Below are 24,742 nucleotides of genomic sequence, written 5' to 3' on the forward strand. Positions count from 1 at the left end.
AGGCTCCCGCAGCAGCGAAAAGAGCCGAGCGGAGCCGAAGATGACAGCGCCCAGCGCGGATTGGCCGGCTCGCCGACCGGAAGGCACGCGGCACGCTCATTGGCTGCCGAGGCCTAGAAGGGCCAGCCACGCCCCCTCCCCGCCTCCGCGCGGGCGCTGCGTGAGGGCGAGCGCGGAGTCGTAGTGGCCGCGGGGATGCTTCTCTGCGCGAGGCCGGGCGGGGCCGGGCCGGGCCGGGCCGGGCCGGGCCGGGAGAGGGTCGGCCGGGCCTCGGGGGACGACCGGAAGCAAGCGCTCCCGTGCCGAGGGAGGGCGACTGACAACTCCGCGGCGCGGGTGAGCGAAGAGCCCCAGGGCGCCGTCGTGCCAAGTCTGGGTCCGAGGCTTGGCCCGGCACAGCCCTCCAGGTGCAGACTTTTAGGGCCCCGCGGACACACGCTCACACACTCCCTTTTTGGTGTGACCCCAGTGCTACAGCAGGGATGCAGCTGCTTGGAGCCGGGGCTTGTGGCTGCCCTTCGCATCCCATGGATGGTCTACGGAGAACCCCGCTCGTGGGTTCAGCTAATGCCCAGAACCGTATGACCTGATACTTACTGTCTCGGTGTTTCCAGTGAACCTCCTGAAGCTTCCAGAGGCCAAGCATCGCTCAGCTGCTCAAGCTGTAGGACCCGGAGCAGACCCGGTGCTTTCTAACTCCACCTGCCAGTCCCGTCTGCCCACGCGGCGAAGGCAGGAGAGTCCCCACTCTCTCGGGGCAGTCGCTTCGGCGGGATGAGCACACGTCACCTTGGAAAACCGCTGTGGGAGTCCATCCACCATGAGGGTGTCTGTGGAGCACTCTGCAAATACGGCTTCTTAACTGTTCATTGTTACCCAGTGTTACTTTTGTCTAAAGCTCTTTGAAAAGTCAAACGTGAAGGTGTGCATGAAGAAAAATCACAGCCTGGCCCTGATTAAATATTCATTTATCAAACATCTTTCTGGTATGATACGCTTTACCCAGAAACTTGAGTCTCTCCGTCCGTTTTTTTTCTCCCACCCTCAGGAACAACGCAAAAGTCTCCAATGAACCAAATGCCCTTGAAAGTAATGGAGGATGTCTCTTTTTCTCCCTCCCTCCCTACTGGACTGATGATAAGGTTGGTGTGTAAACCTCAGAGGTGTACTTACATGCAAAGACGCTGGTTTTGTTCCCCTATTACAGTAGGGTTCTTTACTTTTTTTTTTTTTTTTTTTCCCAACCTCTCTTTTCACACTCTCTCCTGAACTGGAGCTGAAGAAGTGACGGCAGATGATAAGAGTACTGGTGCAGATGGTAAGAGTACTGTCTCTGTGATTGCCGCACCACCATCATTTCTCAGAGACTCCGAAGCAACGAAGGTTTTGGCGTGCTCAGACGAGAGAATAATTTGCCTAATCAAAGTACATATCCGAAAGTTTCTGATCTCTCGCAGGGTCCGATACCAGACGGGAAACGAAGCTAATCCATCTCCACAAGTGAAAGAAATGTCTGACATACAAGGAGCTCTGAATATTGTCTTCCACAGACAACAAACCATTTTATATTCTCCGCCTCAAAAAACACAGTTTCGATGAAGAACGCCTCCTACCCACCCTTCAAACTTCCCATAGATGTTTAAGAGATATAACATATATACATATGTGATCAAAGCACATGTTTAGATATGAATAGGAATAAGGGTTTACAGTGTTAAACACTTAGGTAAAGACTCCTGTTATTTTTTTTTTTTAATTTTATTTATCTATGATAGTCACAGAGAGAGAGAGAGAGAGAGAGGCAGAGACACAGGCAGAGGGAGAAGCAGGCTCCATGCACCGGGAGCCCGATGTGGGATTCGATCCTGGGTCTCCAGGATCGCGCCCTAGGCCAAAGGCAGGCGCCAAACCGCTGCGCCACCCAGGGATCCCAAGACTCCTGTTAAAATTAGGCCTAGAGATCGCTATAGACTAAAACGGGCCAGTAACCCAGGTAGGAAGCCAATGAGATTTTCATATCATTCGATTGTAAGAAAAATTTGGCAATATGAAAAAAGATCACACTAATGAAGAAAAAAACCACAGGCGTCTCAACCAAACTCGTCCTTCTGTATCCTAATGTCTCAACATAAGCAGAAAAATCACACTTCTTCATCTGCTATGTTATACACCAAGTACATTTAATTTTTAGGTTTCCCATCACTGCCACATTTCAGATGTTTATATTTGATTAATATTTTTCATGTTTCCAAAGCAGTGTGACATTCCCCTCACCCCCCCCCACCAGAACTTTATTCTGTTCAGTATATATCTCTGTTGATGCAAGTAAATATTTGTTCCACCATTTAGGCTTGCAGCAACTGTAATGATGCCTTTGAGAAAAAGAATGTATATTTCTATGAAAAAAAAAGGATCATATATTTCCATTAAAATGAGAGGGCAAGTTATTTCAAAATGACGGCAGTCTGAGGCTAACGTACATTTCATAGAAAAAAAAAAAAAGAAAAAAAAAAAAAACAGGATTTATCCGGTGGGAGTTTGAGGACAGAAGAAAAAAAAAATAAAATTTCTGGGGACCTTTAATTTCATATCTGAGATAGAGTAAATATCCCAGTGTCTCCCTTACATGTGTTAATTCTTCTCTTTCTCTTCCTCTCACTCTGCGTGTTCACCTTGCGTACCTATCCCCACTTACACCCATGCGTGCGCATGCAACACACACACACACACAAACACACCCCATGGAGAAAGTGTAGAATTGAGGCCTTCTATTAGAGTTTTAAGAAGGAAAAGTATTCTCTTTCCTTCTTTCCCCACTTGAAGTCTTACTGCTTATAAAAAATAAAAATAAAAAATACAAAAAAGGAAAAACAGCCAGCTTTTCTCTCCACAAAATACACCTACATTCTCTCAAGCAAAGTACTCGTAAGACATGAAAAGAAACCGTTTTGTTGGGGCGCCTGGGTGGCTCAGTCAGTTCAGCATCCGGCTCTTGATTTCAGCCCTGCTCAGGACCTCAGTGTCCTTAGATCAAGCCCTGCCTGGGGAGTCTACTTGAGATTCTCTCTCCCACATCTGTGCACTCTTTCTCTCTCACTCTCTCCATCTGAAATTCAAAACTAAACAAACCTTTTTAAAACAAAAAAAAGGAAGCACTTTGTCAAAAGAAATTTGAAAGTTCCAAGTTCCTAGCGTACCCTTAGAGATTATGGGAGCACTATCCCGTAGATTTGTGCTACACTCATTTACTCCCGACATACATCATTCATACTGTTAAAATAAGCCAATCTTCTTTTGTACAAAGTGATCAAGAAATAATCCCCAAATGCAAACAGGCGTGGAAGATGGACCTACGCCTCTACTTTGGTGCCATGTGTCAACTACGTGGCCAATCTGGCTAAGTTAATACAAGCAGGTATTTCCCATCTAACAAGATAACAACCAACACTTGTACAAATTCCAGTTTTATTATTCCATCTGAGTCTGACAGTCCTGTGAAGTAATGCAGCAGCTGCTGTTATTTTTTCCCGCTAGGAATACGGAATGATGGGCTCAAGGAGGTTAATTAACTGGCTCAAGATGATGTGACCATTAATAACCCGTTAGATATAAAATGCAAACTTATGAGATTAAGATGTTTAAAAAAGCTTTTCAAAATAGGAACAGGAAACGTGCATTCTCTTCTTCCAAATATTTTATTGAACTGTAACGGTAAACCTAGCTTGGTGATTTACCAATTGACAGAGGGTAGAGCCTGAGGCAATGGCACAGCATTTGTTTCTTCTTCCAGGTTATCCTTAAGGTGAACTACCTGGAAGAAAGATAGAGGGAAGAAAAAGGAAATGCTCCAGGAGAAATAGGAAGGATACAAAATGACACACTGTAACAGTAGCCAGAGCCTGGGAGCACAGCAAAGTCTTTTTACTCAGATAACCTGAACTTCCCCAGTCAAGCCTGGAGTCAAGGGGAGGGAGAAGAAGGATGCCAGGAGAAAAAGACAACCGCCAGGTACAAGAATCACACAACTTCTCTAAAAGGCGTTGCTGTCTTTTATAACAATAATCTTAAGTAAAGTTTGGGGCGCCTGGGTGGCTCAGGGAGCTAAGCGTCGGCCCTTGGCTCACGTCGTGATCTCAAGGTCCTGGGATCCTACCCCAACCTGGGTTCCCTGCTCAGTGGGGAGTCGAGTCTGCTTCTCCCTCTGCCCCTGCCCCCGCCCCCTGTTCACGCACACTGTCTCCCTCTCTCCCAACTAAATAAATAAAATCTTTAAAAAAAATCTTCAGTGAAGTGTAATAACAATAACATTGTTAGGACTCCCTTGTTTCAGCTCCGGCTGACAAAACGAAATACCATAGACTGGGTGGCTTACCAAACAGAAATGTATTTTCTCATGGTTCTGAGGCCAGAAGTCTGACAGTAGGGGCTAACATGGTCAGGTTCTGTAGAGAGCTCTCTTCAGAGCTTGCAGATGGCTGGCTGCCTTCTCACTGTGTCTTCGTAGGACTTTCCTCAATGCAGGAGATCTCGTTCTCTAGCTCTTCTTAAAAGGGCACTCATCCCATCATAAGGATCCTCCCGTCGTGACTTCATCTAAACCTAGATGTTAAAAAAAATTTTTTTTAATATATAAAATAAAAACAAAAACAAAAATAAAATAAACCTAGATGTTTCCAAAAAACCTCTTCTTCAAATACCATGGTTCTAGGGGTTAGGGCGTCGACATATGAATTGGGTTGGTGGAAGGGGGCACACAGTTCAGTCTATACCGCTCCTCAAAGGAATACTTCCTCTGTAGGGGATGCCATCTGTCAGTAAAAGAGAAGTTAAAGACACGATATTTCTTATAGTAGACAACTTGTGGACAAATTATTTTATTTATTTCTTTAAGATTTTATTATTTATTCATGAGAGACACAGAGAGGGAGACAGAGAGAGGCAGAGACACAGGCAGAGGGAGAAGCAAGCTCCATGCACGGAGCCTGACGTGGGACTCGATCCCAGGACTCGATCCCGGGACTCCAGGATCAGGCCCTGGGCTGAAGGCGGCGCTAAACCGCTGAGCCACCGGGACTGCCCTGGACAAATAATTTTAAGACTTCGTATGGGAAAAGATTATATTCTCTAAGAGAAAGAACTCCAAAAAAGAAACCTGCCTGTAGAGGCAAGCTGTAAACACCATGGAAAGTGTAAAAGAGTCTTGCCAAACAGAATGGTGAAATCTCTAGCTAGGCAATTTTATTTCTGGTTTTTTCCATTAGGAAGCCTGAATTTTGGCAGCTTTTAAGGAAATTTGGCTATCTGAAGATTGTTTTGTGATAAATGGAAGAGTTAGCTAAAACCGTGATGTTTATTTCTCCCCCCAACCCCCCTACCAGCAACCCCACCCCGCCCTTTTCTTTTTTGGTGCTGATTTTAAGCACAGCTTGAATTCTGGGTATTATGTGAAGCTAAGGTTTAGAGATGCTTGTAATGATTGGCCCCTGCTCCATTTTCCATCCCTTGGTATTCTTTAGCTCTGCAGAGTTATCCTTTCTCCGTAACTACCTCAGGAGCCCATCCCAGTGCATGAGCCAAATCGGACCAAGACTGAGCGTCTGTCTCATCAGCCCTCATCCATGGGAATCATGCAATCCTCTGGCTGAAGATGCAGAGCGCCACTCTGTATAAGAGTGTATAGACTTCCAAGTGTGCCACCTCCCTGTCTTTTGGCCCCCTATAATGTTGTCCCGGTCTGTAGCACCAAACTCCTCCTCGGATGTCCTTTTCTGATTGAAACTATAGGCTTTCCCAGAACCCCATCCAATGTGGAAAATTGTTCTGACTACACCAGTTCTGACTACACCCTAGGTCCCTGGCCCGGGACCTGCTACGATGAATTACCCTCACACTAATGAACTGACTAGGCTTACTGGATAACCGTATCCCTCTTCTGGACAAGACCACATTGGTACCAAAACTTAGTCTAAGTCGTGTCTGACCTTCACATGCCCTTTGCACAGGGAACAGAGGAGTAGCTTGTGGGGGTCAGCATCTGTGTCTAATTATGTTTCTTACACTCTGTCATGTTTGCTCTTAAATTCCTCCCTCTCTTCACCAGGCGAAATTCCTGACACGTCTCCTCCTCCCACCTGTTCCTATTACCCTGTTGCTGTCATCTCCAACCGAACAAGATCCCTGGGTCAACAGAACTCAAAACTCCCGTGGGAGGATACATCACTTAGAGCCTCGCTGCCTGTCCTTCTCATCCTCCTTCTCCTATGAGTAGGATTATATGGTTTTTCTGTTTCCTCCTATCTTCCTGCCATACGCCATCTGAACCATCTAAACCTCAATGGGCTCATCTGTAAAATGAGTCAGTATTTCCTACATCACAGTGGTAGCAGGAAGATTAAAGGCTATGATACATCAGTAATGCACTTAGCACAGTGTCTGGCACAGAGGAAGCAGTAGGTAAATACAAGTGTGTTGTTACCCACCACGTGACCCTGAGAAACCTACATTCTCTAATCCAACGTGAGCGGTAATACACAACAGAAGATGTCAGGTCGCAGGCTGTTCCCTAGCTTTATCATTTTCTTAAGATCTTCTTTATTTACTTGAGACGGGGGAGGGGGGGGAGCAGAGGAAGAGAGACAGAGGTAGAGAATCCCAAGAAGGCTCCCCTCTCCACCTGCTGAGCAGGGAGCCCGACCTGAGGATTGACCCCGCGACTCTGAGACCATGACCTGAGCTGAAATCAAGAGTCAGAGGGCTTACCTGACTGAGCCACCCAGGTGCCCATGTTCCCTGGCTTTGAAAGTCTAAGGTATATGGAATGAGATTTGTGTCTGGAGGCAATACATGATTTAAATTTGCCTCAGGCCCCCATGTCTCTTGATTCTCCCATGTCTGGTTGGACATGTACGGTAGAGTGGCTGTCCAGCACCTGTTTACCCCCCACAGTTGCTTTTGATGAATTTTCTCCCTCTCCCTGTCGCCCCTGCCCCGGGGCTCTGCCTTCCTGTGAGTTGAGTCTTAGTTGAGAGGGGACTGATGGGGAACACCTCACCTAAATGCTGCCAAATGGATACTCTCTCCCTGGACCGGAATACTCTTGAGCAGAGGGATGCGGAAACTGAAAACATTTGGAATGACATTCCATTCGCAGAGCAGCACCTTAACCACACAGCTCCTGCCCTACGATGGTGGCTGTGACCCCACATCCTAGTCTTTGGGGCTTTCTGGATCCTGCCCTGCCCCCCAGGAATCTCCGGATTCCTGTCACTTCTGCAAAACCTCCCACCTGCAAATGCCTCTTACCCAACTCTGTTTCGCTTGCATTCTCCACAGCAAATTTCTCTTCTTTGCAATGGAAGAATCTGGATCGCCATGCTTCCATCCCGGCTTTTGGTTCAGCTCAGCGCTGTCCCCTGCTTGTATCCTTTCTCGTGTGGCTTGGTTCTGTGCCCACATGGACACTGGAATTCCAAACTCTGGCTCAGTCCTGCTTCGCTTCTTTGGCTCCCCCCTAATTTGGTTCTGCCCGCGTCGGGGACCTGACGTAACTGACAAGAAACTTCCACCAAATGCCACAACTTGCTGCTTTCTAGAACCGCTGCTCTCATTCGAATTAGTGTATGTTTGTCAATTCATATTCATGATCCTAAAAGCCAGTCTCGTCCTGCATCTCATTTCCTTTCCATATATTAGCTGCGTTCCTTGGATCTTGTTGCACATGAGCCCAGACGAATCCAATTGGTCTCTTTGCAATGGAACATGTCCTACATACTGAAGTCCCTATCGCCGTTTCGGTACTTAGTGATGGGGTGGCCCCTCTTTCTGCAAGCTGCCTTACCGACTTAGTTCTGATCTTGGGATATTGAAGAGAATCCGCGTGTGCACTGTGTGAGCTACAGTCCTCGGTTTCCTCCTTCACGCCTGTCAACCAGACATTAATATCTTGCGAGCAACCTGTCGGTGGTGTTGCACGAGCTACCTAGTCATGATCAGGGTTGCCGAAAAGAAAGTAGAAGCTGGCTTTAGAACTCGTATCCAGGTAAGGACAACCCACTTGCATGTGATCTGGGAACTGTTCATAATAATGACCGTTGTCAGCAGGAAACTCAATAAACGGAAACGTTGTGCACAGCAACAGAAATCATCATCTGGCACATACGGGAGATGATGAGTGCTCAGCAGAGAGACAGAAGTATGCCTATTCTTTACCTGCGCACGTTCAAGGATATTTTAAAAGACTGTGATTCCAAGTGGCTTTAAAATATGGTGACTTGCCTATATATCCTTCAAGGGATGTATCCTAAGCGCAGAAACTAACCAAAAAAGGGGGGTGGGTTTTTGTTTGTGTGTTTGTTTGTTTGTTTGTATTTCTCAGCAGTCACATTGCAGTGTCGATGTTGTTATTCTGGGAGTGGTATCTATATAAAGTGGCATAGAGCAAAACGAGCAATTATGGCATAGTTCAGCCCTGCCATCTCTGATGTTGATATGGGGGTGGGGGACGCCAACTAAACAGCTTGGTGTCCTACATTTGAATTGGAAAATCACATAGACTTGCCCGAGGTCACACCCCAGAAAATCATCATGAACTCCAGGTATTTTCTCTAGATACCTTTTAGCTCGGTGCACTTGAATAGGCTCCAAAACAAACTCAACTCAGCTGCAAAGAACACGGTGGACCCCCACACTTTACAAATAGGAGAACCTTAGCAGAAAACGGCACGCTGTTAGTTTCCAAGTGATGCTGTAACGGATTACCCGAAATTTGGAGGCTTAAAACAACACAGATGTTCACGTTACCCGTCTGGGGGTCAGAAGACCGAAATGGTTGTCAACAAGCTAAACCCTCGGTGTTGGCAGGGCTGTGTTCCTTCCGAAAGCTTTCAGGGAGGATTCAGTCTCTTTGTGTCTTCCAGATTCTGGAGGCTTTCCTGCATTCCTGGGTAAGGCCCATTTTCATTTTTAAGGCCAGCACCACATCACTTCGAATTCTGCTTCTCCCCTCACGCTCCTCTGCCTCTCACTCTCCTGTCTTCTTCTTTCACTCATAAGAACTCCCGTGATTGCATTGCGTCCACCGGGGATAATCCAGGATAATCTCCCTGTCTCAAAATTCTTGGCTTAATCTCAATGCAAAGCCCCTTTTGCCATGTGGGATAATATAGTCACAGGTTCTGGGTATTAAGGTATGAACATCTTTGGGGGCCATTATTCTGCCTTCCATAGGGACCAAGTGACACAGACGGGTTTGAGCATCTTCTATATTTTTAATTTGTTTATTTGAGTATAGGCGACACGCAATGTGACGTTAGTTCACCGTGTCGGAGTTCAGCTTCTCCATACGTCATGCTACGTATGCCCATCACAAGTATAGCTACCCTCTGGCACCACTTAGTACTATCACCATATTAGTGACCGTGCTCCCTATGCTGTCTCTTGCATTCCTGTGACTTATTCCTTCCATAACTGGAAGCTCACATACCTCCCGCTCCCTCTCACCCATTTGCTCAACCCTATCTCTACCTTCTTCCCTCTGACAACCATCAGTTTGTTCTCCCTGTATTTCTTAGGCCTGGTTCTGTTTTTTGTTTATTTGTTCCTTTTGTTGAGTTGGAGGGGTTTTCTGTTTTTGTTTTTTCTTAAAGGTAGATCCTAACTAACCCCAGTCCCTGCAGGTAAGAACCCAATACTTAGAAACATCACTCTGTGAATAATTCTGTTACTCTCCCCTGGAAGCCTGATGCAGCCGGGATAGAGTGAAATCAGCCACTCCTGAGTGCGTAAAGAAAGCCACGTACTTGCCAGAAAACACGTCTTTGATTCATCATCGATCGTTTTGTTCTTTTCATAGGTGAGAAAATGGAGACTCGGACAAAGTTTAAGAGAAGTGTTCCGGTCACTCAGCTAGTAAGTGGCAGAGCTGGGATTTGAAGGCAGGTAGGTCTGACTCCAAAGTCCACGTATTTATGCTGCTCTTCCTGATGTAACAGGAGAGGTAAACAAGGAAACCTGGCGCACACTGTCAGACTGAGGAACCACTAGAATGCTACTCCTCCACATCACATCCAAACTGGCAGAGGAATGAAGAGGGAGGGAAGGACATAGACAGGAAGGGAAACGGGGGGAGGGGGGTCCTAAATTCGTCATTCATACCTCGCTGCTTTAGAGCAACTATAAGTACCTTGGGGGAGAGGGTGGAGAGGGATGGGCAGAGGGAAAGCTTAGATCTTTCTCTAGGCACAGCTTTGAGAATTGTAGCAGGTAGCCCTCCCAAGAAACGGCACCGGTCCGAGAATTCTTACGGTTTGTAGTCACCCTTCTCATTCCACCCTTCTTCCAAATGTCACGTCCCAAAGAATGAGAGGTTCTTTAAACCAAAGGATCAATATTTACTTGTGTACAATAGGCTTCGTGGTATCTATTGCTCTTTTCACCCACGTATGTACACAATAGCCAATATTGATTAATTTCTGCAAACATCCTCCAACTTTTAACGGCTTGAAGTTCTCTCTATCAGGTACTCCTTTCGACTAGTTTCTCCTCAAAGGCTCAATAGGAAGTTACATAATCTGAAATCAGTGTTGGTGCGAACGTGGCCTGGTTAGACTTGACTCTGATAAGAGGATGTCAGTGTATTAAAGGGTCAAGTAGCGTCAAGTAGCAAGAGAGGTGTTTGTTTGGGAGTTTCCCTTTAAACTGCCTCGTTACATAATACTTAGTGAAAATGAATCTGAAAGATATCTTGCGGGGATTTTCTAAGATATATTCAGTGCCGTTTCTAGAGATACTCTCAAATTTAGCATCGTATGCGGTCAGAGCTATCTGGCCCACGATATCGTGTATCTCCTCTGCTGCCTCCTAAAACATCCCTTCATAGACCAACCCTACCAAACCGTTCCTTTCTGTGAGGGCGTTGCTTACAAATCGAGGGACATTCTAAGGAACAGCCCTATGCAACTCATTGTAGTCAGCACTCTAAGGGTAACTTCAGGGATGACCTTCGCTATAGCGCATCATGTCTTCTGCACGAGGGCCCAAGGAACAAACTTCTCATTTTCGATACCAGGAAGAGCTAAGCTTCTTTTAAACAGCTGGTGGGCTTTCATCTGACAGATGTCATAAATCGCTGACCTCTCCTACTGACTTCCAGTGTTGATTTCTAGGAATCCTAGAAATAGGCTTCGTAGCCTATTTCTGAATGGTCCGCGTGCCTTATGACATGTATGTTGGTCAACCAACTCTGGAAGAATCTTGTTTCATAGACTCTTACCCCGCCTCCCCTTACTTTTATCTTGTTCTACTGTAAGTACTCGTAGAAACTGCCTTGGTCCTTTGGATAATGTAGCAGGGTATCGAACCTATGTGAACTAATTTTCTATTTGTCTCTTTGGCACATCCCAGGGAAATTATTCGTCTTCTCCCTTTCCAGATTTGGAGAGTGTATTTGGGCTACACTGACCAAATATGACACTCCTAAATTTCACACTGGGAGTTCCAGAGAGTACCTCAAGGAGAAATGCGTTTGTCATCGGAAGCAGCCAAAACTGAGGTACAGGGAAGCCTGTATGACTGTCACTTACAACAATTGTGCCGTTAAGATATTTTTCTAAGATAGAACAGTATTTTCAAATATAGTCCCAAACAAAGAAGCAAGGGCAGGCGATGGTTTGCATAAGAAGGTACTTTTCACATGGGCATTCTTTATGTTATTGCTTCAAAATATGTAATGGCTGGAACCTATTTATTTGGCAGTGGCTAATGATTCTCCCAAGCAACTATCAATTGAACCATCACTAGTGATTGAGAAAACATATAACTAGTGTAACTGAAGGTACTTTTCACATGGGCATTCTTTATGTTATTGCTTCAAAATATGTAATGGCTGGAACTTATTTATTTGGCAGTGGCTAATGATTCTCCCAAGCAACTATCAATTGAACCATCACTAGTGATTGAGAAAACATATAACTAGTGTAACTCATATAACTCTCACCTCGTTACACACTGAATAAATATAATGCCAATACTACTAATAGCAAAGAGAGCACAAACATTTAGTGAGTACCTACCACATACCAAGTACTCACTGGTACTTGCTGGTCATGTTGGAGGTGCAGAGATGTGTTGGATTCAGAATATAATGATGTGTGTGTGTGTGTGTGTGTGTGTGTGTGTGTGTGTCATGGCACACCATATTTCTCTCTCAAAGCCGATATAGCCTTTCTTTAGGCTAAATAAAGGTTATCTCGTGTCAGATGTTTTGAATTTCAAGGGCCCCTGTCATTCCAAGTCCCTGCAGAGGGTGAAGCCAGGGCCTTCTTTTCCTGATGGTTTGATGCTACCCATGTGGGCTGCCTTCCAACGAAGGGTTGTGATTTGGCTGTGGGGAGAGGAAGGGATAACTAACTGCCTCCTTCCTCCCTCTGTCCTTTTGGGGGAGGCCACGTCAGTTGTCTGTTGAACAAACCATTGTAACCACTATGTTGAGGAGCACAGTGTTAGGAAGACCAAAACTCAGAAATAGCTCAAGATCCCAAAACCTCTCAGTTATTTCTTCTCTCTTCCTTTCTCCATGCTTCCCCTGCCCCCACCCCTCAATAGAGTTTTCCTACTTGATGTAAACCACGCAGCAGTGACTCCTACAGCCTGGAAAGCCTGAGGTGAAAAATGTGACCATCAGCTTCCATGTTTGTCACGGCTCAGCTGAAGAACTAGACTCCAATGGATTTGTCATGGGTTACCAAATCTATGCTGCTGAAGAGCAAGACCTGTCTCAAGATGATCTAGCAGGATGCTGTATGTGTTCCAGTTCCACCAAAGTTCTAATTCTTACCCTCTCTTGCTTCAAGCATATTTTCTCCCTTTATGATCTCCCCTTTGCGGTCTCACTAATAGGAGTTTCCCATATTATATGTTTTACAGGTTCTCTAATGTGGCGTTAGACTGCCACCATATCCTGGGCAGGCCCGAACAAGATCCACGATGGGGTGGGCAGTCACAAAGGGTGTCACCCTAAGTCTGTAGCTGTCCATGTTCTATTTGTATGTCTGTGGACTATATACCATATATACATATAATATTTGTTATATAGCATATATAGTGTATAATATATAAATGTGCTTATGTATATAGCATACAATAGAAAAATTGGTAGGTGCTTTGCTGTGGAGTATAGTTGCTTTTATATTACTCTTCAACCACCACCAGCCCAGCGCATATATACTTTGGTGACATTGACTCCATATTGCCTCATGAGAGCAAACAAATTGAACCACGTTGATCTCCAAAAATGTCCTCGATCCGTGCCCTTTTCATAGTAAAGTTTTGTTGATCTCTGGTGAAGTGAATTTTTTACTCTACCTTTAATTCCATCTCTTTTTACCAACCGTAGACTCCAGGGTCACTTTTAAGCGGATCTCAGATTGGATTACGAAGACTGGCTCCTAAATAAAATGACTGGAAGTAAAGAACCAGAACTAAAGGGTACCACTGTCTTTGAAGCCAAGTCAGGTTGAAGTGTTATGAAATGAATTTCACCTTAATCCCATCTCTAGAACTTGAGCTAATCCCAAAATCATTCTTTGTTTCAAATCTTCATCTGGGGCCTCTCTACATAAAGTCCCTACAATCATTTCTCTCCTTTAGTTACCTTTCCTGTTCCCCACACCAACCCGCTTCCATACATACATGAACCACCCCATTAACTAGATTCATGTGGGTTGCTAAAGCAAAATTGTAAAGATCAAATGACAACCCTTGACCAACAGTAGGTGTTTAAATATCTTCAAGGTTAGGAGTAGGAGCAGCTTCCTGCAATTACCAATTTCTAGACATCACCTTCCCTATCTTAACCACCAAATCTGTTGGTACTTTAATTTTTTTTAATGCCTTCAGTGAATCACCTGTGTTTGAAGACAGCTTTGCCTTTGGCACAATTCCTAGCCTTCTTTTGATATAGTTTTTCCTGAGCTATTCACTACTCAATTATCTGGTACTATTTCATTGTTCCCTCGTTGCTTGGGAACACTTTACCCATTACTGGAGTGGCAGTTCATGCTCTACACCCTGCTCCAACCCAGATTTTCCAACCCAATCCAAATTAGCCTGTATGCCCAACTCCGTGCACTTTTACTTCTGGAACATGACATAGTAGACATTTCCTGAAGTTACCAACAGAAGATCTAAGTTTACCCATTCCGTCATTAGTGTATAACCTTGAGCAAGACACTAAATCCATTGGAGCTTCAGTTACCACACCTGTAAAATGAGACTAATGCTAAAACCTGCTTTCCAGGACTGTTGTAAAGATCAAATGACACCAACTATGTTGAGAGCTCTGTAAACTATGCAAGACTATACACACAAGCAATTTACTGTGCTTTTCTTTTTCTTCTTCTTCTTTTTTTTTTTTTTTTTTTTAAGATTTTATCCATTCATTCCTGAGAGACACAAAGAGAGAGAGGCAGAGACAGAGGCAGAGGGAGAAGTAGGCAGGCTCCCTGATGTGGGATTCAATCCCAGGGATCACACCCTGAGCCAAAGGCAGTCACTCAACCACTGAGTCACCCAGGTTCCCCTTACTGTACTTTTCTAAGTCATAGCTCACTATCAGATAGTCTTTCTGGGTACATTTCTCTACCTAACAATGTGGCCTAGTGATGACTGTAGCAGAGGAGTTAAGAAGTTATTTTAAATGGGGTAGGACCTTCCGCAGTTCGTCCTCTCAAAACCACAAATGTAAGTGACCACTTACTGCACCACTGTGAGTGAAATCCAGTGGTATGGTGGCCAATGTTTAATTACTGGCTCTCTGAGGGGGAGAAGGGAGCTGTCATTTGTAGAATTTGCTGATTTCCATGGTGTAAATATTCCCACCCTGGCCAATTTCAAGCTACCAATGCATTATTAACCGTCTTACAAAATTCCTTGTTATTTAGCAAGTGGTCGTCGAGCACATCACCATTTCACTCTGCCTTATTACCATTCTAAGAATGCCTCTTGGTATCAATATAGGTCCTACAGAAGAATTCTGGATGTTATTGCTCACCAAGAGTAGATTTTTTTCCTTTATTTTTTTTTTTATCATTTAGAAATCACAAAATACTCTTCTCTATAATATATCCTTTTAGATAGGAAAATTCTTTTTTTTAAATCCTCACTTTATTGGAGTTCAATTTGCCAACATATAGCATATCACCCAGTGCTCATCCCATCAGTGTCCCCCTGACTGCCTGTCACCCAGTCACCCCTTCCCCCCGCCCACCTCCCCTTCCACTACCCCTTGTTCCTTTCCCAGAGTTAGGAGTCTCTCATGTCCTGTCATCTTCACTGATATTTCCCACTCATTTTCTCTCCTTTCCCCTTTATTCCCTTTCACTATTTTTTTATATTCTCCAAATGAATGAGACCATGCAACGTTTGTCCTTCTCTCATTGACTGACTTCACTCAGCATGATACCCTCCAGGTCCATCCACGTTGAAGCAAATGGTGGGTATTTGTCGTTTCTAATGGCTGAGTAATATTCCATTGTATACATAGACCACATCTTCTTTATCCATTCTTCTTTCGATAGACACCGAGGCTCCTTCCACAGTTTGGCTATTGTGGACATTTGGTAGCAAAATTCTTGGAAATAAAGACCTCCTTTTATTTTCCTCATTAGCAGAATTGTTCTTTGATGTTTAGAATACTATTTCATTTTAATCTAATTAACTATCAAGGATTTAAAGACCATGGCATACATTTTGAAAGATTAACAGATAATGCAATGACTGTTAAAAGTGGAAATTGTAATCACACTTACCATGCCTATAAAATTCGTACCAACTCCAAAATATCTAATATTAATATGTATTTTAAAAATATCAACAAAGGTTTCTGTATTGTAAATATGGATATTGAAGTATCTCTTTGCATTTGCTTTGTCTTTCACAGGCTGATGGTTCTGTGATGGTTGGTGTTATAACAAGATGATCACCATGGAGAGATTGCATTGGCAACATGCCCACCGCTCCAAATGCACATGCTTCTGAGAACTGATGTGGTTTCCACTGACTCTTGGAGGTGGGAGTGCCAGGGGAATTCTGGCTGACTCAGACCATTTCCAAATTGAAGGGCTTTTAGGCATGTAATTTCTGGTCTGCTTACAGGTTTGAATTAACTTCACTGCATTCTCATACATTAATTTATTATTGTTGTTATTGTTTTGGGATCCTTACTGCTATCTTAGACCTACCCCCTTGATTGGACTTAAACCCTTCAGGAATTTTCTGTAGAGGAGGAATGAACTTTGGGAAGATCAAAACCTCAGAACTAAGTTCAAATGGAAATCATTTTACCACATTTCAGTGAAAACCATTTTTACATACCATGGTTTTTGGCAGACTGTCTGGTATAGGTTTATCTATTTGTGGGTCTGAACCATCCTAGATACTCATCTTATACAGAAAAAAAAAAGAAAATGAGCACAAATTGATATTTTCATCTATTTCCTTTTGGCTCTCTTCCAATCTACACCAAGGGGGATAAGAGAAGATAAGGTATCTTATAAATCATCATACCAAAATTCATGTTTGAAGGTTACTTATAGGAAGACTTTTGAAACTGTGTTGAAGGGAGCATTGGACAGGTGATATTTTATATATCTTGGAATGATTTATATTTTACCTTCCTCACAATGACCTTACTTATTATAAAAAGGATACAGTTGGTGGTGTAGAAAACTTCACATCTCAGTAGATTGTATTACAAATTGGTTCAACAAAAACATGGAAAATAGCTGTAGTATATGGCTAAGATATCCTTATAATTTATGCTTTTATTTAAAATTATATTTTCTTGAGGCACTTGGGTGGCTTAGTTGGTTAAGCATCTGACTCTTGATTGGGCTCAGGTTGTGATCTCAGGGTCCCGGGATTGAGCCCCACTTCAGGCTCCCCGCTCATCTGAGAGTGTCCTTGAGATCCCTCTCCCTCTGCCCCTTCCCCTGCTCATTTGTGCTCTTGCTCTCTCTCTCTCAAATAAATAAATAAATCTTTTAAAAATTATGTTTTCTTGAGAACACAAAAGTTGAGCATAAGGGAAGATTCTTCCTTGTAAATTAAAAATATTTGGAGGAATTTGAATTTATACAGGAATTTTTTTCCCCTCAAAAACACCTAAAAATATTGCCAGTCACTGATATTAGAATGGATACCACCCAGTTTCCAAATACTGTATTCTCCGTCAGAGGCACCAAGGAACATTTTTGAAAGGGCATGAATTCCCCTAAAGCTTAGGTGTAGTAATGAATATCCTAATTACCTAGAAGAAACCCTTATGGAAAAAAAAAATGACCCTTATGGATGTGTCATTTTTTAAAAAAAGATTTTATTAAAAAAAAAAAAAAAAAAAGATTTTATTTAGGGATGCCTGGGTGGCTCAGCAGTTTAGCACCTGCCTTTGGTCCAGGATGTGGTCTTGGAGTCCCAGGATCAAGTCCCACATCGGGCTCCCTGCATGGAGCCTGCTTCTTCCTCTGCCTGTGTCTCTGCCTCTCTGTGTGTCTCATAAACAAATAAAATCTTTTAAAAAATAAGCAGGGAAGCATTGTTTCCTCTTCTTATACCTGGAAGATATTGTGTAAAATTGGTATTAATTCATCTTTAACAGAGGTACCCGTACTGCTCACTCCCCACCCAACCTCCCCTTGTTGCCCTGGGTGTTTCTGAATGAAGGAGTTGAGTTTCAGGCCTGTAAGGGACAAAGAGGTCTCCCAGATCGGGCTACTGGGTCTCTTCTGCTAGCTCTGCTTATTTACATCATTATCTCTCTCTGGAAAAGAATGGAAAAGGAGATTCTCAGATCCAGTGAGAAAGACCTCTCTGGTCTCTTACTTCTGGGAATGTTCCCAATTCATTCCCCTTTATGGGTGGTGTCACACTCATTTGGTGTCAAAGAGGGACTCCAGTGTAATCTGGGGGAAGGAGTAAGCCCACTTGAAGGACCTTCAACTGCTAGGTTGAAAGCCAAGAAACTCTGGGCCCCTGTGGCCTTCTGTTGGATAGAAGTACATGCCACACCCTGAAATTATGTTTTTCCTACAGTCTTGGGATCCCAAACCACCTTTTCCTAAACACATCGTTACATTTCTCCTTTAGTTGTCTTTTGTTTGCACCATTTCCAAGGTTTACAGTTATACTGAGCAGGAAGGATCAGGGAAAAAGAGGTCTACACCACCTTGTCTTGTTTGGAAGTGACCTTCACTTTTAATCATAGATGAGCAAGGACTGACTCAGTTCCAAAAGGTCTTGAATTACTTGAATTCTGCATAATCGGACAAGGATTTACTATGAAGATGAAGAAGACGAGGAGACAGAACCATTCATCATTGGAATTGACCTCAAGCTGATACAGCACAAATGAACAAAGAGGAAAACACAAACCAACAACATGAAACAGGGAACAAAGGTCTTTTCTTTGTAATAGCTACTGGCCAGCTTGTCTTTCCTTGGTATTTACCTCTCTGCTTCATGTTTTCAATGTAAAGCAAAGTTGTTTATGTCTGACATTGTGTGATATGGACTGTGAAAATTTTGTGAAAGTTGTAGGGCAGCTGTAATGTTCAATCAAACAGGCAATTCGAAAAGTTTAGCTCAAACTCTTGGGCAAGCACAGAACATTTTATCATCCACCAGCCATAAATTAATAAGATATCAGGATGGTGATTAGCAATGACATGTATTTATTCCTTCTGTTATTATCTTCTTTCTTTTCTTTTTCAAAAATCATTTGTTGAAAACCTATCTTACTTCCTTAAGAAGCATTCATGGATATTATTTCCTACCTAGGAGAGACGCTATTTTAGTTTCACACACTCGTTATTGATTAACTTCTGCTGTGAAAATGAAACCAGATACTATTTATTGAAACTCCTTATTGAAATTTCATTTAAATAGGCCAACATTTGAGCTCCTAAAAAAGAGTCACACATCCTATTGCTCAAGTGGCTTGTCTTGAAATAACAGAGAAAATTATTTTAGGTACAGCTTGTGTTCTCGTGCTTGTTGTTTTTGAAACAAGCCTAACTACCACATTGGTGATGTTTTCTAAATTCTTTGTTGATGCATTCTAACTTTTTTTTTTTTAAAGATCTATTGATTGATTTAAGAAAGAGAGAGAGCCACACTTGTGGGGCAGGGCAAAGGGAGAGAAAGAGAGAATCTCAAGCAGATGCCATACTAAGTGCAGAGCCCGATTCAGGGCTCGATCAAATGACCTTGAGGTCATAACCCAAGATGTAACCAAGAGCCAACCATTTGAGCCACCCACGGGCCCTGCATTCTAACTTACTTTTAAGGATGACCCACTTACTTCAGGGTTGGTGCGCCCATATGCAAAAAAATGACATAGCAGAAGAAAATTACTATGATCAACTTTGCAAAGTTACACTATGCACATAGTTACAATACCCAATTCAGTGTGCTACTACTGTAAGAAGTACTTTAGATAGAATCATTAACAATATGCAAGGTAGTATTTCCCAAACTTCAAGGAACAAATCTAACTCACTACAAAGCCAGCTGACTTTTAAATAATATTTGCTGATAAGTATTACTACTCTTAAGAAAATGCTTATAATAGAAACCGTGTTTGGGCTCTAAAAATAGTATTCTCTCACTCCAAAAACACTAGCAGCAGCAGAGTTTCAACTGGAAATCTTGAAAAGAATGCTTCTGTGTTATGAAATATCTACAGAGTCTTTAGAACTGTGTGAAATTTGCTTAAATAGAACATATTTGAAATTGTGCTGTACTGACTTCAGAATCCTTCTGAATCACAAAAGAGAAGAATGTTTGTATTTTTAAATGATAACCAAGAGAAGCTATAGCAGTTGCAGGAATTTGTGAAGAATTGAAGATCACAGTTAAAACCTGACATTGATTCTATGCTATTTGTAAGTTTCTTTCTTACTTTCTTTTTTTATTTTTAAAATCTTTTATTTTTAAAGATTTTATTTATTCATGAGAGATAGAGAGAGAAAGAGAGAGAGAGGGAGAGGCAAAGACACAGGCAGAGGGAGAAGCAGGCTCCATGCAGGGAGCCCAACATGGGACTCGATCCCAGGACCCCAGGATCACCACCTGAGCTGAAGGCAGATGCTTAACCGCTTAACCACTGAGCCACCCAGGCATCCCTTTCTTCCTTTCTTTTTTAAGATTTATTTATTAGAGAGAGGTGGGGAGAGAGGCAGAGGGAGAGGAAAGGGAAGAGTATCTCAAGCAGGTTTCTCACTTGATCCAGGGCTTGATTTTACCACCCTGAGATCATGACCTGAGCCAAAACCAAGAGTCAGATGCTCAGCTGACTGAGCCATCCAGGCATCTCTATTTGTAAGTTTCTAAAGAAATTATTAGACTGTCTTATTTATTATAGTTAATATATTCAGCTATCAGCATTCTAGTCAATATTTCTATATTCATGAATGAACTTTTTAAATTCTGGGTAACCTAACATCCTATTCCAGATGAAAGAACCTAGTCTCTGTTTGCTTACATTTTTTTTATTGATAGCTAATCACTTAATGAAAGACTAATATATATCAGTTAGTAGTTTCTGAATTCCTGAGAACAGGGATCCAGTTTTATTTATATGCCTAAACCTAAAACTTGGTGCCATGTCTTACATATAATGGCATAATGGGTGTTCATCATATATTTGTTAAATTAATTTTTGTAAAGGAACTACCATTGCTTGAAGTCATATATATATATATATATATATATACACACAGAGAGAGAGAGAGAGAGAGTGCATTGTGCCAGGCCATAATCTTCCGAAAACCCACAAGAAATTCATATATTGGTCAGCAATCTTTTGGTGCCGAGTAACAGAACATAAACCAAACCCAGCTTTGGTCACAAAAGGAATTAATCAGGGACACCTGAGTGGCTCAGCGGTTGAGCATCTACCTTCAGCTCAGGTGGTGATCCCAGGGTCCTGGGATGGAGTCCCACATTGGGCTCCCTGTAGGGATCCTGCTTTTCACTCTGCCTATGTCTCTGCCTCTCTCTCTGTGGCTCTCATGAATAAATAAATAAATAAATCTTTTTTAAAAAACATTAACCTAAAAAAAAAAAAAAGGAATTGATCAGCTTGTATAACTAAAGAGTCCAGAGGTAGATGAGGTTTCAGGTTTAGTACTCTGGCTAAATTTCTCTATAGTTTTCTCAGCTCTGCCCCCTTTCATGCATCAAATTCAATTGACTTCCTTCTGGTAATATAACGGCTGCAGTCATTCCAAGACTCACATCAACACATGGCACCATATATCAGGATAGAGTGTCTCTTGTAGAACAAGAGTTTGCCCATATTACAGGAAGCCCTCCCCCCCAATGTCTTTCTATACAGCTTTAACCTAAATTAGATGAAATTATTGGCTTGCACTCATCAAAGTCAACTCTTAGAGTTAGGATTGGGTTTACTCCTTGCCAAAGTTCCACTGGCTGGGAAATATAAGATTTTCCTAAGACAGCAGACAAGAGAACTGAATGTTGGGTAGGTAATCAACATATGTCCACTAGGCATATTGGTAGCTCCAGTAGGTCTTAGAGAATTTAAGTCTTACCTGAGGTGAAGAGTGGTTTAGAATTGGATGCTAATTCTGAAGCTTGTGTTCTTTTTTTTTTTTAAGATTGATTGATTGATTGATTAATGATAGACATAGAGAGAGAGAGAGAGAGAGAGGCAGAGACACAGGAGGAGGGAGAAGCAGGCTCCATGCCGGGAGCCCAACACAGGACTCGATCCCGGGACTCCAGGAGGATCGTGCCCTGGGCCAAAGGCAGGTGCCAAACCACTGAGCCACCCAGGGATCCCCAGAAGCTTATGTTCTTTTCACTTCAAATTTCATCAAGTGTTTGGAGAAACTACCAGATAGCATGAAATATCATCCTTGCCCTAACTTTGGAAAACTAAAACTAAAATAGTTCCTTTTTTAAAAGATTGATTTATTGGGATTCCTGGGTGACTTAGTGGTTGAGTGTCTGCCTTTGGCTCAGGGTGTGATCCTGGGGCCCAGGGATCAAGTCCTGCATCAGGCTCCCTGCAAAGAGCCTGCTCCTTTCTTTGCCTATGTCTCTGCCTTTCTCTCTGTGTCTCTCATGAATAAATAAAATCTTTAAAAATAAAAATAAGGAGTGATTTATTTATCTGAGAGAAAGAGAGTAGGGGAGGGGAGCTTGACATGGGACTTGATCTTATGACCCTGAGATCATGACCTGAGCCAAATCAAGAGTTAACCATTTGTGCCCCCAAAACTAAAATAGTTCTAAAATCCTAAGAAGAAATATGATTTAAATACAATGTCCTCCCCACTCCATCCCCTAATTCCCCCCATCCTACTTCTACCTTCCCCGATACATCGGAATCTTTCCCGTCTTTCCAATCCTAACCAACTGCTCTTGTACTTTCAGGGCAGTGGTCCATGCTCCAAAATGATCTCCCTCTCTTAATTTTCATTGAACGTCTATGTCTTTAGGCATTAGATGAAACAATGCAACGCTGATTATAATAATGCATTACCACTTCTGGGGATATTTGCAATGACTATCATGATACTTGGTGGACACAATCCCTCACACTCCTTGTTCCTAATAATCTCTCCAGCAACAATCTCAAGGGGAAGGGATGCCAAACAGTAGGGGAGGATTTTGTTGCAGACAAGCCTTCCCAGAATCCCTTCACTTAAACTCTGAAAGTGATTGTTTCCCTCATCTCCATGAATGAGTTTCCTGGCAGGCCAAATTGTCTTTTCCCCAAAAGCATAGACTTTTTCCCAATAATCTTGTCTTCTTCCTAGAGAACTCCCACTAGAGCTTCTTCTTGTCCCACTCCCATACATTTTCGAGCACTTTTGTATGTTTAAAAATTGTTACTTGATTGTTTCGTGTGTGTGTGTAATAGCGGTTTTCTTTTCAGATGGTTCTTTCCTCTACTGCACTTAACTTAATAATAATGATCCTCACTTAAAAAAGACTTCCAGATTCAAATTGCCTTTGAATATGATGTTATCCTCCCCACCCCTCCAAAACAAATAGGTTTCACCTTCTTAAGGCCTTTATTTTTTTTTTTAATTTTTATTTATTTATGATAGTCACAGAGAGAGAGAGAGAGAGGCAGAGACATAGGCAGAGGGAGAAGCAGGCTCCATGCACCGGCAGCCCGACGTGGGATTCGATCCCGGGTCTCCAGGATCGCGCCCTGGGCCAAAGGCAGGCGCCAAACCGCTGCGCCACCCAGGGAAGCACAACAAGAACTGATCAGAGAAGACTGGCTAAGAGCACAATATGCCGAAAAAGCCTGGAAATTCATCTTTTAAGAATGATACATTTTGGAATTTACCTCTTAAAATGTCATCTAGTTCTCCCATAGTCATGTAAAGCCAACCACAGTTGAATTTTAAATTCAGGAACTGGGAATGGAGTTGATTGGTACAATTTTATTTAGGTCCCAATGGCTTTAGGGGAAAGGGGAAGTTATAGTATCTCAAACCGGCAGTGTGTGTCTGGCCAGATCTAGTCTGGGCTGGTGAGAGCTGGACCAAGAATTCTTGAGGACTCTCTTAAGCAAGCCAGAATTAGACTAAGGGTTTTAGGTTACTGACCCTGGCTTTAAGGCATGTGGGCTGACAAGAAGTCTATGTTTAATTGTTTCACCCTCATAAGCTTTACCAATGTTTTCCCCTGCACTACAATCACAAGCATGTTTGCCTCTTGGCTGCCTGCATAGAGGACATCCCTTCCCGCCCACTACCCACACATAGAAATACTGCTCTTTGAATATTCTGAGCTGTTCAGCCACTGCAGAATCAACCCACACACAGTAACAGTTAAAGTACTTATTATGTCCTCCTTAGAATCTGATCTGTTAAATTCTGCTGTTTTTCCCAATTGAATGCAACATCTTACGTATTTACAGACTTTTGCCTAAGTTGGATTTTAAAAGACCCTTAATGATCTTTGCAAGACAATGTTACAATTGTTAGGATTGTGAGTAATTCTGATTACTAGCAGAATGGGGTTTCTTTTAAGAAAATAGAACAAAACAAGTGGTATTATATAAATCAGGGAATTTCAGATATGGGTGGCAATTCACTTAGACATAGCCATTTAAACTGAAATTAACTAACTTACGAGTGTGGTTCTGGCTGCCAACATTGTAGAGCATTCCCTCCACTCCTAATGTGACAGCACACTGAGGGTGGGGACAGAGGGGTGTAGGTGGCAGCCGCTGGGGAGATGTGGTGTTCCCATTAAGAGCTCTTGCTCACTGTTACTGGCCAAATGAATATAAAGTATTTTGCCTGCCCACTCACGAACAGACAAGGCCAGCCTGAAACAGAGAACCAGAACTAGGTTGTAGTTAATGTTGGAATAACAAGATACAACTTTGGAATACAGGTTTTAAAATTTATACAAAAAGGCAATTTGACACCATTGTTTACTACCATGACTTATGTGTGAGATTGGATTATTGGTTCTTTTTAGCGTCAAAGCAGCAATCCTAGAGCTAGTTGTTTGCACACGTAATGCTTAATTGCTATTTTAAGGTCAAAGTTATGTTAAGAAAGCCTGGGTGGGCTGGATCCTGTCTCTCCATCTTTCATGAAACAAACATTTATTGAGCACCTCCTACGAGTCAGTCACAGTGCTGAATACAGGGAGGTAACAAGATAAGAAAAGCAAGAAAGATCCCTACATTTGA

At 42.7% G+C, this 24,742-nt stretch overlaps 1 long non-coding RNA gene across 4 annotated transcripts in view; it reads left to right on the plus strand.

The window, feature by feature from the left end:
* The first annotated feature begins 172 nt into the window (after positions 1–172).
* Positions 173–24,742, plus strand: part of LOC140641241 (uncharacterized) — a 29,354-nt gene continuing 4,784 nt past the window's right edge. The window contains exons 1-7 of one of the 4 annotated variants that reach the window (XR_012037777.1): positions 173–336; positions 615–4,008; positions 9,851–9,936; positions 11,429–11,548; positions 12,601–12,795; positions 13,391–15,487; positions 15,935–16,063. This is a non-coding gene — a long non-coding RNA (uncharacterized lncRNA). Of the gene's footprint in view, positions 4,009–9,850; positions 9,937–11,428; positions 11,549–12,600; positions 12,796–13,390; positions 15,488–15,934; positions 16,846–24,742 lie in introns of those variants that run through there. The other 3 variants (XR_012037774.1, XR_012037776.1, XR_012037775.1) reach the window with 3 other exon arrangements.

The sequence above is a fragment of the Canis lupus genome, chromosome 10 (genome assembly GCF_048164855.1).
Source record: "Canis lupus baileyi chromosome 10, mCanLup2.hap1, whole genome shotgun sequence".
Lineage (NCBI taxonomy): Eukaryota > Metazoa > Chordata > Mammalia > Carnivora > Canidae > Canis > Canis lupus.